At 43.2% G+C, this 13895-nt stretch overlaps 1 protein-coding gene across 2 annotated transcripts in view; it reads right to left on the minus strand.

Annotated features, from left to right (window-relative positions):
* dab1b (DAB adaptor protein 1b) overlaps nt 1–13451 on the minus strand; it is a 40318-nt gene extending 26867 nt beyond the window's left edge. For both annotated transcript variants that reach the window (XM_079568639.1, XM_079568638.1), the window contains exon 1: nt 13093–13451. The gene's annotated coding sequence lies outside the window, so the exon portion shown is untranslated. The remainder of the gene's footprint in view (nt 1–13092) is intronic.
* Nucleotides 13452–13895: the final 444 nt, after the last annotated feature.

The following is a 13895-nucleotide window of genomic DNA, read 5'->3' on the forward strand; positions in this document are numbered from 1 at the left end:
CCAGTTTCCCCTACCACTAAAAACATGTACAATAGGCCAGGATGAATGATGTGTGTGAGTGAATGTATGGTTGTGGTCAGAGGGACCGTTGGCGCAGATGTGTGCAATCGCGACAGCGCTTCTGTCAGTCTCCCCCAGGGGAAACTGAAGAGTACCAACGTAGCTTACCACGACACAGAGTATGGAGTGAATGTGCAATTGTCTCATGTAAAGCGCTTTTTTGGCTATGTCTGTGAAAGGCGCTATATAAACAAAGATCTTCTTCTTCAATCTTTCAAACGAGGCCTCTCTGGTCGCCTCCGGGGGGCTGCGCAACATCGCAATGAAAATCCGTTTACTTCAGAAGTAGAGGTTTCTCCTCCAATAGAACTGTTTCATAATGCACATGCTCTTTTTGGTTTTAATGAAAAGATAATCATAATATAACAATAATAGTCATAATCAAATTAAATAAAACTAGCCTTATCCATATCCAAAAAGTGTCCAAAAAGATTGGAGGAAAAAAACAAACAACAACTACTATAACATGCTATTTGGGTCAAGAAACATGCAGAAATATAAATAATTTTCCTCTTTTTTTTGAGGGGGGCAAAGTTCAAGCTTGCCTAGGGCGCCAAATTAGCTTGGGCCGGCCCTGATTTGAGAAAGAAAACAGTGCAAGTCATTCAGTCTTCCATTGTACCGTATGTGTTGTATTGTTAAGAGAACTTTATTGTAATTGTACAATTATACAATTGAACAAACAACATCGAACCTGGCACCTTCTAGCTGCAAGGCAAGAGCGCCCAGCCACTGCGCCGTCATAGAGGTGAACTCTTTCCCTGCTCACCTCTCCGACTGCAGCTATAGCAACAATCTCACATGGCCCTTACAAAAGACTGATAAGCCTTTACTCTCAGATAAGGTCCATTAGTCGTTGTTAGACTAATTACAGCGCTGATTAGCAAGTGCTTGACATATAACTTATATATTACTTTACTTCTCTGTGCTCATGCAGCCTGGCCTCATTAGAAATAGGCAGTTAGTGAGGGATAGTCTGTGTTAATGTGAGTGCGCAGACATGAATCTAAAGTACATGTTATATGGACATGATGTGGGCAAGAATGTAGATAGAAATGCAATGTAAAGCAGGGCGAGAATCATTTGAGCCACATTTTTTAAAGCATCGGGCAATAGGTAGTCCTGCAGTGGCTTAGTATGGTTACCTATCGTAATGTATAAACCTCATGTTTGGCTGTACTTATTATCAACTACACTTACATACCACGCATTATGACGAATGGAATGCCATACAGAGATGGTGACCTAAAATATGTAACAGGCCTGAAAACAAGACTGCAGAGAATGCCTTAATGAGGGCAAGGCATTAACATAAAATGAAAGCAAGCAAAACTGGGGCAACTGCGAGCACACACCAAAATAAACCATTCTGTTTGAGCAGAAATCATCCTCTGCAGAGATAAAGCAACGAAACAAGGCTGGGGAAATGTCTGTTGTAGGGTTTGGTCCTGTGTGCTCTCTGTCCTGTACCGGTCTTCCACAGGAGGGGACTGATATAGCCTCTGAGCTCAGGCTGTTCAGACACGGACCATTACTCCACCTCATTGTGACAAGATGGAGGGCCGCCTCAATGGAACAGTCAAGTGTGCACAAAGACGAGAAAATATAGATAGAAAAAATCACTTTCAAGCATTCTCATTCTGTGTGAGAGCGGCTCCATCGCTTCAGGTTCAACAGACCCAGCTGGTAAACTAAATAAGCGTGGACGCGGTTTCTAGGGGCTGTGTAGGTTTATGTTTTAACAGCTCATGAGCAGAGCAACGAACAGAAAGTGGAATCCTTTTTTGTTTCTTTTCTTATATTCATTCATCGTATACGTTTCGATCCATGGACCAGTTTGCATTCATTTGACTTAATGCAAACGTATGATTGCACACAGGACGCCCTTCCACACTATTAATGCTTGGGACCAGCAAATAAGGTACACTGCCTCGCCTCGATTACTTTGCCAGGACAAAATATTATAGCACCAAAATAAAAACCTGAAAACTGTCTATTCAGAGAGAAAGAGAGTTATGCTGTACATTTGTGAGGAACAGCACAAAAATGTTAATCCTGACAGAAGCCTCCTCCTCCAAAGCACTCGCATATTATCCTTTTACCGGCTCAGCTGCAGCAAAAGTGGGCCCAATTTAGACGCTCCGAGAAAAACTGGGAAGACTGTGTGTCAGAAAATGTGACAATAACGACCATATAATGGTCCCAAGCTGCAAATGTATACATGCTTTTGAAATTTAGCATTTTTCCCCTCCGCATGCGTCCCTTTAACAGACATATTGAGGCTAATAAACAGTCGCTCGCTCTTCCGTTGTGACAGTAAACAATAGCATGAAATCAGGCAAGCATCTTCCCTGCTCATACATTTCGCCATTCCAAGCCATTCTTCACATTCCCAGCTTACAGTTTCTTCCCCTTCTATTTGGCTTGATCTGGCTCGTCCCAAAAGTGGTCTAAATTCTCTCTCAATTTGATCTGTTGTTGCCGATCAAAGACAAAGTGTAACACAGGCCATTTGCAGCGCTGAGTGGGAGCCTGAACTGGGCTATTTCCAGAAACGCTGGACAAACAACAACCAATGTCCCCTGTTTTTGATTTGCTGCCGTTCTTATCACGTTTAATCTCTCCCAACAAGCCCCCCCCTGCGCGGCTTATAATTTGTTTTGCTGCTTTCTCGCACCCAAGAGAAATAAGGTTAACACGGGCTCTCGAAACAAAAGGTTGTACATCGTTTGCCTGCTATTTCATGTGGCAAGTAATTAATGAGACAATTAGTATTTTTTCAACGTCTCTGTTTCTTTGAACTGAATAAACAGTCAAAAGGTGTACTTCCTAATTGCGAATGGGTCAGAGAAGTATTATTAAATTACTTTGAAGGCATTCAGAGCACATTTAAAAAGAGGCCGTTTGTATAATTTAAACCTGTGCAGAATATAAATGACAGCATCTGTGGAACATAATAGGACAACACACCACAGCCTAAAAAAACACACGCCTTTGGCTGGGACAAAAAATGTAATTGCTATTGGAAAAGTGTTGCGGATGCAGTTCATGATTTTGTTTTAAACAAATGATTCAGTTACCTTATTGACTTTACTTAGCACACAAAGCACATTATTTAACAAGTGTTAACAGCTGGGGAAAGACTGGAATATGAACTGAAACTCAAGACAAGGGTCACATGCATTTCAGAATAAATTTGTAAAGGTTTAGTCTACAGCAGGGGTCTCAAACTCATTTGGACTGGGGGCCAAAAATGCGAACCCAGTGTTGGTCGGGGGCCGCAACATACGAAGCCTTTTATATTAAGTCAATTATGATTTAGCAACTTTTTATTGTTTGCTATAATATAACTTAAAATAGACTATACATGACCTATCTGCACATTTTTAAGCTTCCAGATGTTTCCAATCAGCCAAACATTTGCTGAGCTTCTAAATTTGAAATTACAGACTTAGACAATTAGTTTTGTGTAATTAATCCCATTTTGGTTCTGGGCATCAGTGATGTTTCAGGAGTCAGGTCCAGTTTCTCTGTGAGCCTTTTAAAGAAATGCAAAATGTACAAATGTCATTTTAATTTAATGTAGAAAAGCCCGACCAGGGACTGGAGCTGATCATGAGCACCAGCAAAAAGCATCAGCTTCAAACTTGTTTTGCTTTGTGTTAATTTTCACCCTGTCAGATAATAAATACATCGATGAATGTGTGGACTTGGACACTTTTCCAGACTCTGGTGTGTCTGAGATCAGCTCAGTGAGATTCACCTCATGTAAATAATGTGGAGTCACTGACCTCTGACCTCAGGCCTTTTTCTGACCCACAGTTAGAGAACTGATAGGGCTTATATTTTTTACTGTCAATGTTGCTGTCATTATTTGCAGTATTTTAATACATTTCCATATTCTCTATTTGTAATGTAACTATGGATCATGTGTTCCCACATGTGTCCTTAATAAAGATTAAATTCATTGACCTGATAATGTAGCTCTGAGAGAGAGATGGAGAGAAAAGGCTCCTCACTTTACTGTTGTGACGCTTTTAAACACTATGCAATGCAATGTGTTCGCTTTGCAATGTCCTAGGCTGGGTTTACATGGGCATGATGCGTTACGAAAGCCACGAATCCACATTCGTGGCCGAGGATCACGAATGTGAGTGGAATTGGTAGAGGTTTCACGCGCCACGAACTGTTGCTGCGTGTTACGATTAATGGCACGAATAATTACGCACGGTCACGAATATGCCTCCTGCACTGCTGCGTGCTGTTGCGGGTTATTGGGAATTGTCGCGTTCTGTCAAAAAATCTGTCAAGAATTGGGCGAATGTGGACAAGATCGCCTGCCGCCCACACAGGGTTGGAGGCGGAGCAGAGAGATCTCGCTCCACCGTGCGCCCCTGACTCGTTGGGCTCTCGCCAAATCGGGATAAACAAAAAGTGAATTGACCATCAGCGTTGGGCCTGTCAATATACTGGAGAATAGCAATAGTTTTTCAGTCTATGGGACAGTCACACCAGTTCAACCCCGCTCCTGTCAATGTGTAACGCGGGCAAACGCATCAACAAACGCACGCGCGAATGTCAGATAAGTCAGTGCAACAGCCGCACATTAAGGGCTGACTTTACTCCACAGAATAAGCATAAAAACACTACACTCACTGTGCTCTCGATCTTCTGAGGATCAGTCGTAGAACTTGCTGCTCTTAAACCTCTTTATCCATGATTCTCACTCGTCTGGTCAGTCCTCAGCTCCAGTTGGAAAAACTTTATAATCCACAAACACAGGCCTGTCTCCACCTGCCCCGCGCCCACCGCCGCTTGTTTTACGTGTCTAAGGTTGTAAATAAGCCTTAACTTATCCATGATGTAGCTGCTGGAACCACGCGCTGTTGTTCAGGGACAGCGGCGCATCTCCCTTCCCCTGTCTGATGTTTACATTCTCGCGTCCGCAGCAGCGTTGGCGCTACCGCGCGGTGCCTCATGGGAAATGTAGTTCTAATGTGTTTAATGTGATTTACCGGCGGGCCGCATATAATATAAATAAGTAATTATCTCGCGGGCCGCAAAAAATTACCTCGCGGGCCGCATTTGGCCCGCGGGCCGCATGTCTGAGACGCCTGGTCTACAGGGTTAGCAAGTCTTATGATCGGTAAATCCCACAATAAAGAATAAAAGCTGCGATTTATTTTTACGAAAATAAATTGACATTTCAATTCATTGTATGACCAAGTAAGGCTATGGTTTGTCACTATAGTTTTCTATCTATCAACAATGCATTATCACTTTTAGAGCAGCACAGGCGGTGGCACAAGGGTTAGTCGGTCTCTCAGTTCAATTTCCAGGCTTCTCCATGCTCTCCAACCTCAAACACACATAACAGGCGAATTGACCAGCTTCCAACATGCTTGCTCATCATCCTTTTCAAGAAACATTCCATAGATCTCTAACCCAGAATGAAATTCCAATGAGTTTTGCAATTCTTAAAGCAGAACTAAGTAACTCATGCCCTTAGAGGCCATAAGCGGCACTGCAGGTGTCGTACGTAGAATGTTGCGTTTTTTTTACTCATTCATTTTTTGTGAGAGTAAATACAGAAAAGACAAAGGGAGAGAGGGATATTGTACATCCAATTACACAATGGGGATAGTTTTTTTCACTCAAACTTGGCTGTAAATACTGTTTAAGTGGCGCTAGCCCGCAGTTAGCTTTGCCCGTTAGCCTGTTAGCTTCTTCTTCCTGACTCCATTAGTGTGTATTGCTGGCTCAGATCCAGAGGCAGGAAAGTTGCAAACATGGTTTTCTGGCCAGAGACACCAGGGGGAGATGAAAGACCCCCCAATCGTCCCATCAACACTTGTATTACCCCCAGAGGGACTATCAAAAGGATTTATTAAGGTAAACAACTTACTTAGTTCTGCTTTAATGTATTGTTATTAACACACACAACTCTTGCACAGAGTAACACTAACTGCTTAAAAAAGACATATATCAAAAACATAAAATTACGAGAAGAATCCATAAAATGTCAATGATCACTATAGATAAATATGTTCAAGCTGCATAAAACTAATACACAGCCTTCCCATGTCACTCCCATATGTGACTCAAACAGGTCAGAGATTTACTTTGGTGCTAGACGTCTACTCTCTTAGCGACAGGAGGCCAGTGCAGAGACCTGAGCACTGGACTAATATGGTCGTATTTCCTGGTTCTGGTCATGACTCGAGCAGCAGCGTTCTGTATGTACTGCACCTGTCTTACATCTCGTTTACACAGGGAACAGGCTGTTACAGTATTCTAACCTAGAATGGTTTCACTCTGTACTTTAAATGGTAAGCATTAATTGTTTTCATAAAGGGTCAATATTATAAAGAAAAGTTGAAAATAAAAGTTGATATAAAGTGATAGGAAGAGGGAATATTTCATATTTCAAGGAAAGAACTGGAACACACTTAACCCATGTGTGGTCTTTGGGCCATTTTGACCCGAAAGCCATTGAATATTTTTGTAAAAAGAAGCAGAAAAAAATATGAATATATGTTTGTTTTAATTAAAAAAAACTGAAGGATCACACGAAAGCGAGTGAAATGATAAACTTTCCAAAAAAAATCAATCCGGAGAAAACTTGGTAACATTTGAAGTAAATCTTGGTAAAAATGGATAGTCATAAGTTCTGAAAGGCAATGACAGCACTTCACATTATTATCTGCTATTCTTTTTAAAATGTGGTTCCAGTTGTTGTGTCTTGTTCCCCGCGGCAGTTTGTCAGAGTGGAGGTGTAATTAGTGCGTGTCCCAGCAGCACTCCCTGATGTTGTTCATTAATCTCACTTGAGTGATGAGGCGGCGCAGACGTATGGAGCCACTGGAGGTGTGAAACTGTGGCCGTCTCCTATGTTATCGCACTCAGGAGATGTGGCACAGCTCATTGGCAGCTAATCAAGCCCATAATGATAAGTGAAATATCCCACTGCCACTTGTTACAATGACAACACAAGGTCAGGATTTCAGAGGCTCTGCCAGTTCTACCTTTGTGCTTTGAACACTTGGCTCTGGAAATATTCTAATACTCCTCTAATCCTCTAAAGGCAGGTGTGTGGAAGTAAATGTTAAAAATCTTTTTCAGATTCTGATGCTTCCGAGAGCAAATATATTATGGTATCAGACTGTTATAATAAAAAGGAGACAATGAAAAGGTTTGTACAGTATGTATAGAATATGTTCTTGTTTGCACAGACACCATATTTGTAATTGGAGGCAAACATGACTGCAGTGTCCCAGTGTGACATGCTGATGAGGTGATGGGAGGGTGCTGTGCCAGATGCTTGTCGCTCAGCGAAACCCGACATCAAACTATACAATCTGTTCCCCAGGGCTGCAAACATCAGGGACCTTTGTTTAATTAATGACAGAGCAAAAATGCTGTTTAGCAAATCTGCAGTCGGCCTGTCTGAAACTGCCATTATATTCATTGTGACAAATAAGCTACAACAACAGACTATCAAACAAATATGCACTAAATAGAAAGAGTGTAGGCAGAATGTTTGAGTCAGCTTTTGTCCTCCAGTGTTCCATTATGACAAAGGTTTTCAAAAACTGGTCATCTACACTGGGTTGTTCCAAAATGGAAGAGAAGCTTATGTGTTTTTCACATGACATATGTCACCCAAAGCGATTTGTAAGGGACATTTTTTTTACTCAGTCCGTACTTCATCATGACAGTGGCGTAGCTGCAAAGTTCTGCACCAACAGACCTTGCCACCTCCACCAACCAACTAAGCAGTCAACCAAGCTACCTGGCAAGCCCACCTGGTCTCACGTGCAGATACTGACCAGGCCCAACCTGCTTGGCTTCAGAGCAGGTTGGGCCAGTCAACACTTACAGTCTAAAGTCTCCACCATGTGTTGCTCAGCTTTCTCTCTCACCTCAAAGATGTACAGTATGTTAGGTGTGCTGGTGATGGACTTTAAATTACCCACAATGGCTAAAGCGAGTAAACCTCAGACCCAAACTTCTACACTATACATATTGAATGAATGTGAACTAATGGGGCAGGAAAAAGTCCATTGTATTTCCCACCAAAGAATTAAATTTAAGCACTGAAATGACTTTGGCTGTCCAGAGTATACAGCCTTTTTATCACTGTTGAGTGAATTCACATTTGTTGTGACGCAACACTGGCAGAGGGAATCATTTCTCAACCTCCGGCAGTCAGACGATTCTTGAAATGAGCTAAAATTGACAGGATGGTTGGCACTGTGTGCAATTAAGATGCTGCTATCTTTGCAAATACATGTTGTTGCATATGACCTATTTTCATCATGCCATGTATAAGTTTCCAGTTGTGTGCGGGAGAAAAAGCCAGTTGTTTAATTGGCCGTTTGATCTTGGCATAGGAAACATGTAGCGCTGAGTAAAATCACAGGAGAATCAGCTCTGGATCTTCCTCTGGGCTAAAGTCGACATCACAGCTCCTTTAAGAGCTGAAACACAGCACTGAGCACTGTGCGACCTGAGCTTTACTGTATGTACAATTGCATATTTAATAGAACTTCTATTAATGTTACGGCTTGCTATTCTTATCCTGAGTCACATATGGACTTGTGTCCCGCCGTGGGGAACAGGTCGGGACAGTGGACCCGGGCCTGGCTGCTGTGAGGTGATGGATGCTGCTCTGCGTATGGAGGCTCCTGGAGTGCCTGTGTGTGAGCAGATGAATGGGAGGAGAGTCTGGTAAATGGGTCACACGGAGCAGAGGTTTGTGGGTAATGCGGTGAGTAGCTGCACGTGCATGGAAGTTTACGGGAGGTTTTTTTTGTGTTTGGTATGATAGGAAATGTTTAGGAAGTTGCTTTCCTCCTTCATTCATTCCATACCCATAAGGATGTAGCCACAGCTGTCCAGGGTAGGCTGATGAAAGAGAGGCTCTGCAACATCAACCCCTCCGACCTCCATATACTGCATCTACCTCCATTTTAATTCTCAGCTCCTTGTATTTAAATCCAACTCTCTGTGCAGTTCCCATGCTTGGATAAATGGAGAGGTTTATCCATCATTGATTTTAAGAGGTGTTTCTGGAAAGAGATCCCACTCAAACACAGTATTCATTTAAAACGATAACATTGTGGAACTGTGTTAGTGAATGTTTTGTCCGTTGTTTGTGCTTTTGTTCTGAGTGTAATATTGTGCATTAACAACCACCTCAGCTTTTGTGGAACCAATGAGATAATCCTTTAATCCTGTGTTTTACGTGATGTGACACATAAACACTGGCTTTAGCGCATTCAAACAACCTTTTTATTTTATTAACTGCATAATGCAAGTTATCAATAACTGTAATAATTCCCCTTGCACTAAGTAGAGACTTTATATTGCGTTTTCTCGGATGTAGTTTATTGCTGGGACAAGATCTGTTCTATAATTTTGCAGGTCTCACATCTAATTTTATTTAATGGTTAAAGAAAGCCTTGATGTTCAGTGTTCAGATGATGGAGTGAAGGAGTTTTTTTCTCCCCTTGGCATAGATAAGAAAACCAGATCATGGGGCAGATAGATCTTGTCGGCAGCGTGCGCCGCTTCTTGGCAAGCGTAGCAAGGTCGATATTGAGTCGGGCCTTTCTTACCTCTAAGATTTACCGTGGAGCTCTGCAGAGAGATAGATGAGTATTTCATATGGTGCCAACTGGCGCTACAAGAGAAGAGCTGAAGGTCATTGTGTCTCATTTCCAGCTCAGAACGTGTGCGACTGAGAGAGGACCTGAGCAGACTTGTTTTAAAGCTACAAAGATGCTTAAAAGCGGCAGACGGCTGGCACAGTACAGTACAGACGGTGTGATGCAGGAGACAGCAGAAACTACAGTAGTGAGGAGTGCTGCAGATTGTCCTGGAGCCTCAGGCATATGGCCGGGCGCCCCGTGCCTCCAGCTAATTGAGTCCTAATGAATCATTGTGTTGGCGTGTGACACGTCCCCGGTGATGGCGGGTGTCATTGATGCATTGAAGACCAGCGCTGTGGAAGTGAAGTCAGCCCGAACACGAGAGCCACTCTGACACCGAGCACTTCACCCACTCACCAGATGTTACAGGCCAAGGATTACTACCTCACAGCTCTGCGCAATGAAAATAATTGTGTCATGCACTGGCAATTCACTGCCCCATTTGAGTCTAGTAAACCACACAGTGCTGGGGTCGCCTCACTGTCATCTGACCACCAGGGTCAGAGCTCCACTGAACATAAGTGGAGGAAAACAGCTTGACAGAGATGCTTCAGCTGTGCACCAAATCACTCAGAGGTTTATTAACTATTGTCCGTTTAATGTTTGGCAAATAACAAAGTCCTTTATATCAATACATTACTTTATTTCAGTAGTTGTGATGAGTAATTTAGTCAAATGCGTTGTATTGGATTTCATAGGAGTGGGTGATATCACAATATCCGTAGAGCTTTATATTGCCTTAAGCGGTAACTAAAGCCTCTTGCTGCTTCTGAGGATTCACACTTGATTCACACTATGTTTGGTTGAATCAGTGTGTTACTCACTGAGAGCATGACGGAGAGGCTGACCAATAGGGCGAGTGAGTGGGTAAAGTGTCTGTGTTTGAGCATTAAGTTACATTAAAAAGAGAAACACTGAAGTCTCCACATTGGCAGATTGACACAGAAATCTGATCATATACTTTATCACCAGAATGTCCATCCTTATAATTGGTTATTCCATCACAAAACATACAACAACCGACAAACGTACTGCAACTTTAACACACAGTAAGCACTATATTCACTATTCTTAGTTTACCTCTGATATACTCGATATTGCCCTTTGTTTTCATTTATCTATTATCTACGAACAAATGTTGCATTGAAACATTTGATTCGGTGAGGTCATCTATCTATGTACGGTTCATGGTTTTTCAATTTCCTGCCACACGACTCCTGGTGCCCTCTCAACTTGAGATGCACCTGTCACGTTGATTACACCCCCAATGGAGCATGTGCCCCATTCTGCCTCCCACAATGCACCGCTATCTGAACAATCTCAGCTTTTGTTCCAGCCGTGAAACAGGCATCACCTCTGACCTGCCTCGCCGGCGCCCAAGCCCGCCGCATCCCAGCTCTCGATAAGGCGAGCCGCAAAAATGAGAACTCACAGACAATCTCGCAAGCTCATTAAGGCACTTTCATAAAAGATTCACGCCACTCAACCAATTTGCCGCATTTAATGTGGAACAGTTACATCTATGTCAGTGTTACTGCCGCCTGTTAAATGCATTATCTCAAAGCACTTGGGAAAACCTTCACGTAGTACTGCAATATGAGAATCTCAAATGTGAAATTCAGCAGTAAAAGAGGGCACGGAGTCAACAACTTCATGCTATATCTGTGTAATAACTGCTTGCATCCAAAGTGCAAACTCAGCAGCATCATAAAAGGGCATTTGGAAGCCTTCATTAGATATGTGTCATATTCTGCACACGCAAAAAATATTCAACATAACATAACCACCCTTAATTTACTATATTGTTTGTAATATCAAACGTTTAACCGTCTGATTTTATGTGGTCCCTTCTTTAATGGACCACTTTGACTTTGGCAGATTGAAGCACAATGTTGTGTTTACCTTTAACATGACAAAGAAACAACATTAAGATGCAACTGATTTGGTTGATCTTATAACTGACCTGCCTGTGTGTCTGCATGCTGTTGGCTCTGACTCCGGCCAAAGTTCAGGATGTGTTAGAATACATTCTCCATAAGAAGATTACAACAGCCAACAGAGGAGAGCTGTCAGACTTCACCAAATGTTAACACTTTGACACTTAATCCAAGCCGAAACATCAACACAACTGGGTGAGTGCTCAGTTGTGCATTGGACATTTCAGACATTTTTTCTTCAGTGATCTGTCTCCTGAAGCAGGAGCCCGTATAACTTGTGATGCTTTTCCATTTATTTCCAGGGCTTGGGTATAGCACAAGGAGAAGACTGCCTTATGGCTTTTCTTTGCTATTTCAACACTAAAAGGTGTCCAACGTTGATCACATTAGGAGTGATTGCATATACATAAAATCCTTGAATGCACCCTCATTTGAAAATGTTTAAAAGTGGCAACAAGATAGCCCTTCAAGCCATTCAAACCAAAGGCTCGTTTGGCTGGAGATGTGCATGTGCCAACAGCTCCCCTCTGATCTACATATTGCGTAAGAAACCCAAATCTTGTCAGTGCACACCGTGACGCAGAGTGACCTCGCTGTCCCCTTCGCTCTTAAAAGGATCGGTTGTTTCGTGGCTGCCAAAATAAGACCCGTGACCGGAGCGTCTTTTCATATGTGGCCGTGTTACAGCTTTTTTTTTTTTTTTTTTTTCCTTTTACGCACTGCTCTATCCATGCATCACGTCGCTGCTTGCGCGCCTCTCCGTGCGCTCCCAATCTCCATCTACAGGTTCTTGGACCCAGCAGCTAACAGCAGGACCACCACATATCCACATATCCAAACGTTTCAGAGCCACTCTCGATAAATCAAGATTCCTGTGCCGCCCCCCCACCACCACCACCACCACCACCACCACTAATTATAAGGGGGCGCAGCGTTTTCAACATGACAGGTTGCTGCAGGACGTATCATTAAAGTGCACGGGGAGAGTTGTGTGAGAAGAGCCGATATTGAACGACAGCAAGAAACACGAACATGGTTAGAGTTTGTGGGTTTAAAACGCTGTGTGTCCTTTGCCAATTCGTGCGCAGTCGTGTGAGGAGGAGAAGCGGCGGCAGCAGCAGATTTGACAGGCAACCGGCGTTTGCGCGTTATGGGAGCACTCGTTCAAAATTGCCGAAGTGTCACACGCAACTACACTCATCGATACGTTCCTATTCGCTGTGTGTCGTTCCAGCCAAATATAAACAAAATACAAACACATAGACAGATATCTCCGCAGCCAGTTCTCCTCCATCCTATCAATGCATCTTCTACATGCAGCCAACATCACGTCCAAGGAATGACTTTTACGCACGGACTCAAACGCGGCTGATATGACTTACCTTTAATCAGTGGGAGCTTCTCGTTTGGTGTCCCATTTAGGCGTTTTTTTTCTCCCCCCTCTCTCTAATCCACATCTTTCGTTTGAGTCAGAGGGAGACGGCGGTGAATCCATTTGTTAATTCCATTTGCCGGACGCGCGAGGTGAAATGACATTGCCGCGGTTTCTTTTTTTTTTTTTTTACATGTTCAACATTCTTCCATAAGATCCCGTGAAGCTGCGCAAAGGGGTTTTTCCCCCCTGTCCTCCTCCAGCTCTGAAGTTGCCTGGTTACCCCTGCTTCTCATTCAGGGCGGCTGGAGCCCTGCATGCAGCGGCCAATCATAGCGGCAGCCGAGAGAGATTAACTATTTCTTGGCTACACTATTCTAGATTCAGGCTAAAATGAGGGGGAGTGGGCGGGGAAAGTGGGCCCCCGGTGACAGAGGGAAAAATTAAAATGCACGGAGAATAATGTGGCAAGGGGAGGAGGAGGGGGATTAAACATTTCAAAAAGAGAAAGAAGAGGAGGAGGGACCGCTTCTCACAATCTATGAATAATATTCCATTTTAAGTGTGTTATGCAAACTGCAGTGGACCCCCCTCCCAACGCTCTCCACGTCTAAGGAGAAGGGATCATCGCTAAACTCGCCCCAAAAGCAATCCGTCTCCGTAATTGATCACCCCCTTTTAACCCGCCATCCGTCAAACTAAATAGCCCCTCAGCCCGCCCCGCTACGACCCTGTCCCGCTCCCTCCGCCTCATCATAGACTGTATTGATTTTAATTTCCCCCTGCAGCCAAGGTGAAAGGTACGGGCCTGTA

The sequence above is a fragment of the Gobius niger genome, assembly GCF_951799975.1.
Source record: "Gobius niger genome assembly, chromosome: 13".
NCBI classification, from domain to species: domain Eukaryota; kingdom Metazoa; phylum Chordata; class Actinopteri; order Gobiiformes; family Gobiidae; genus Gobius; species Gobius niger.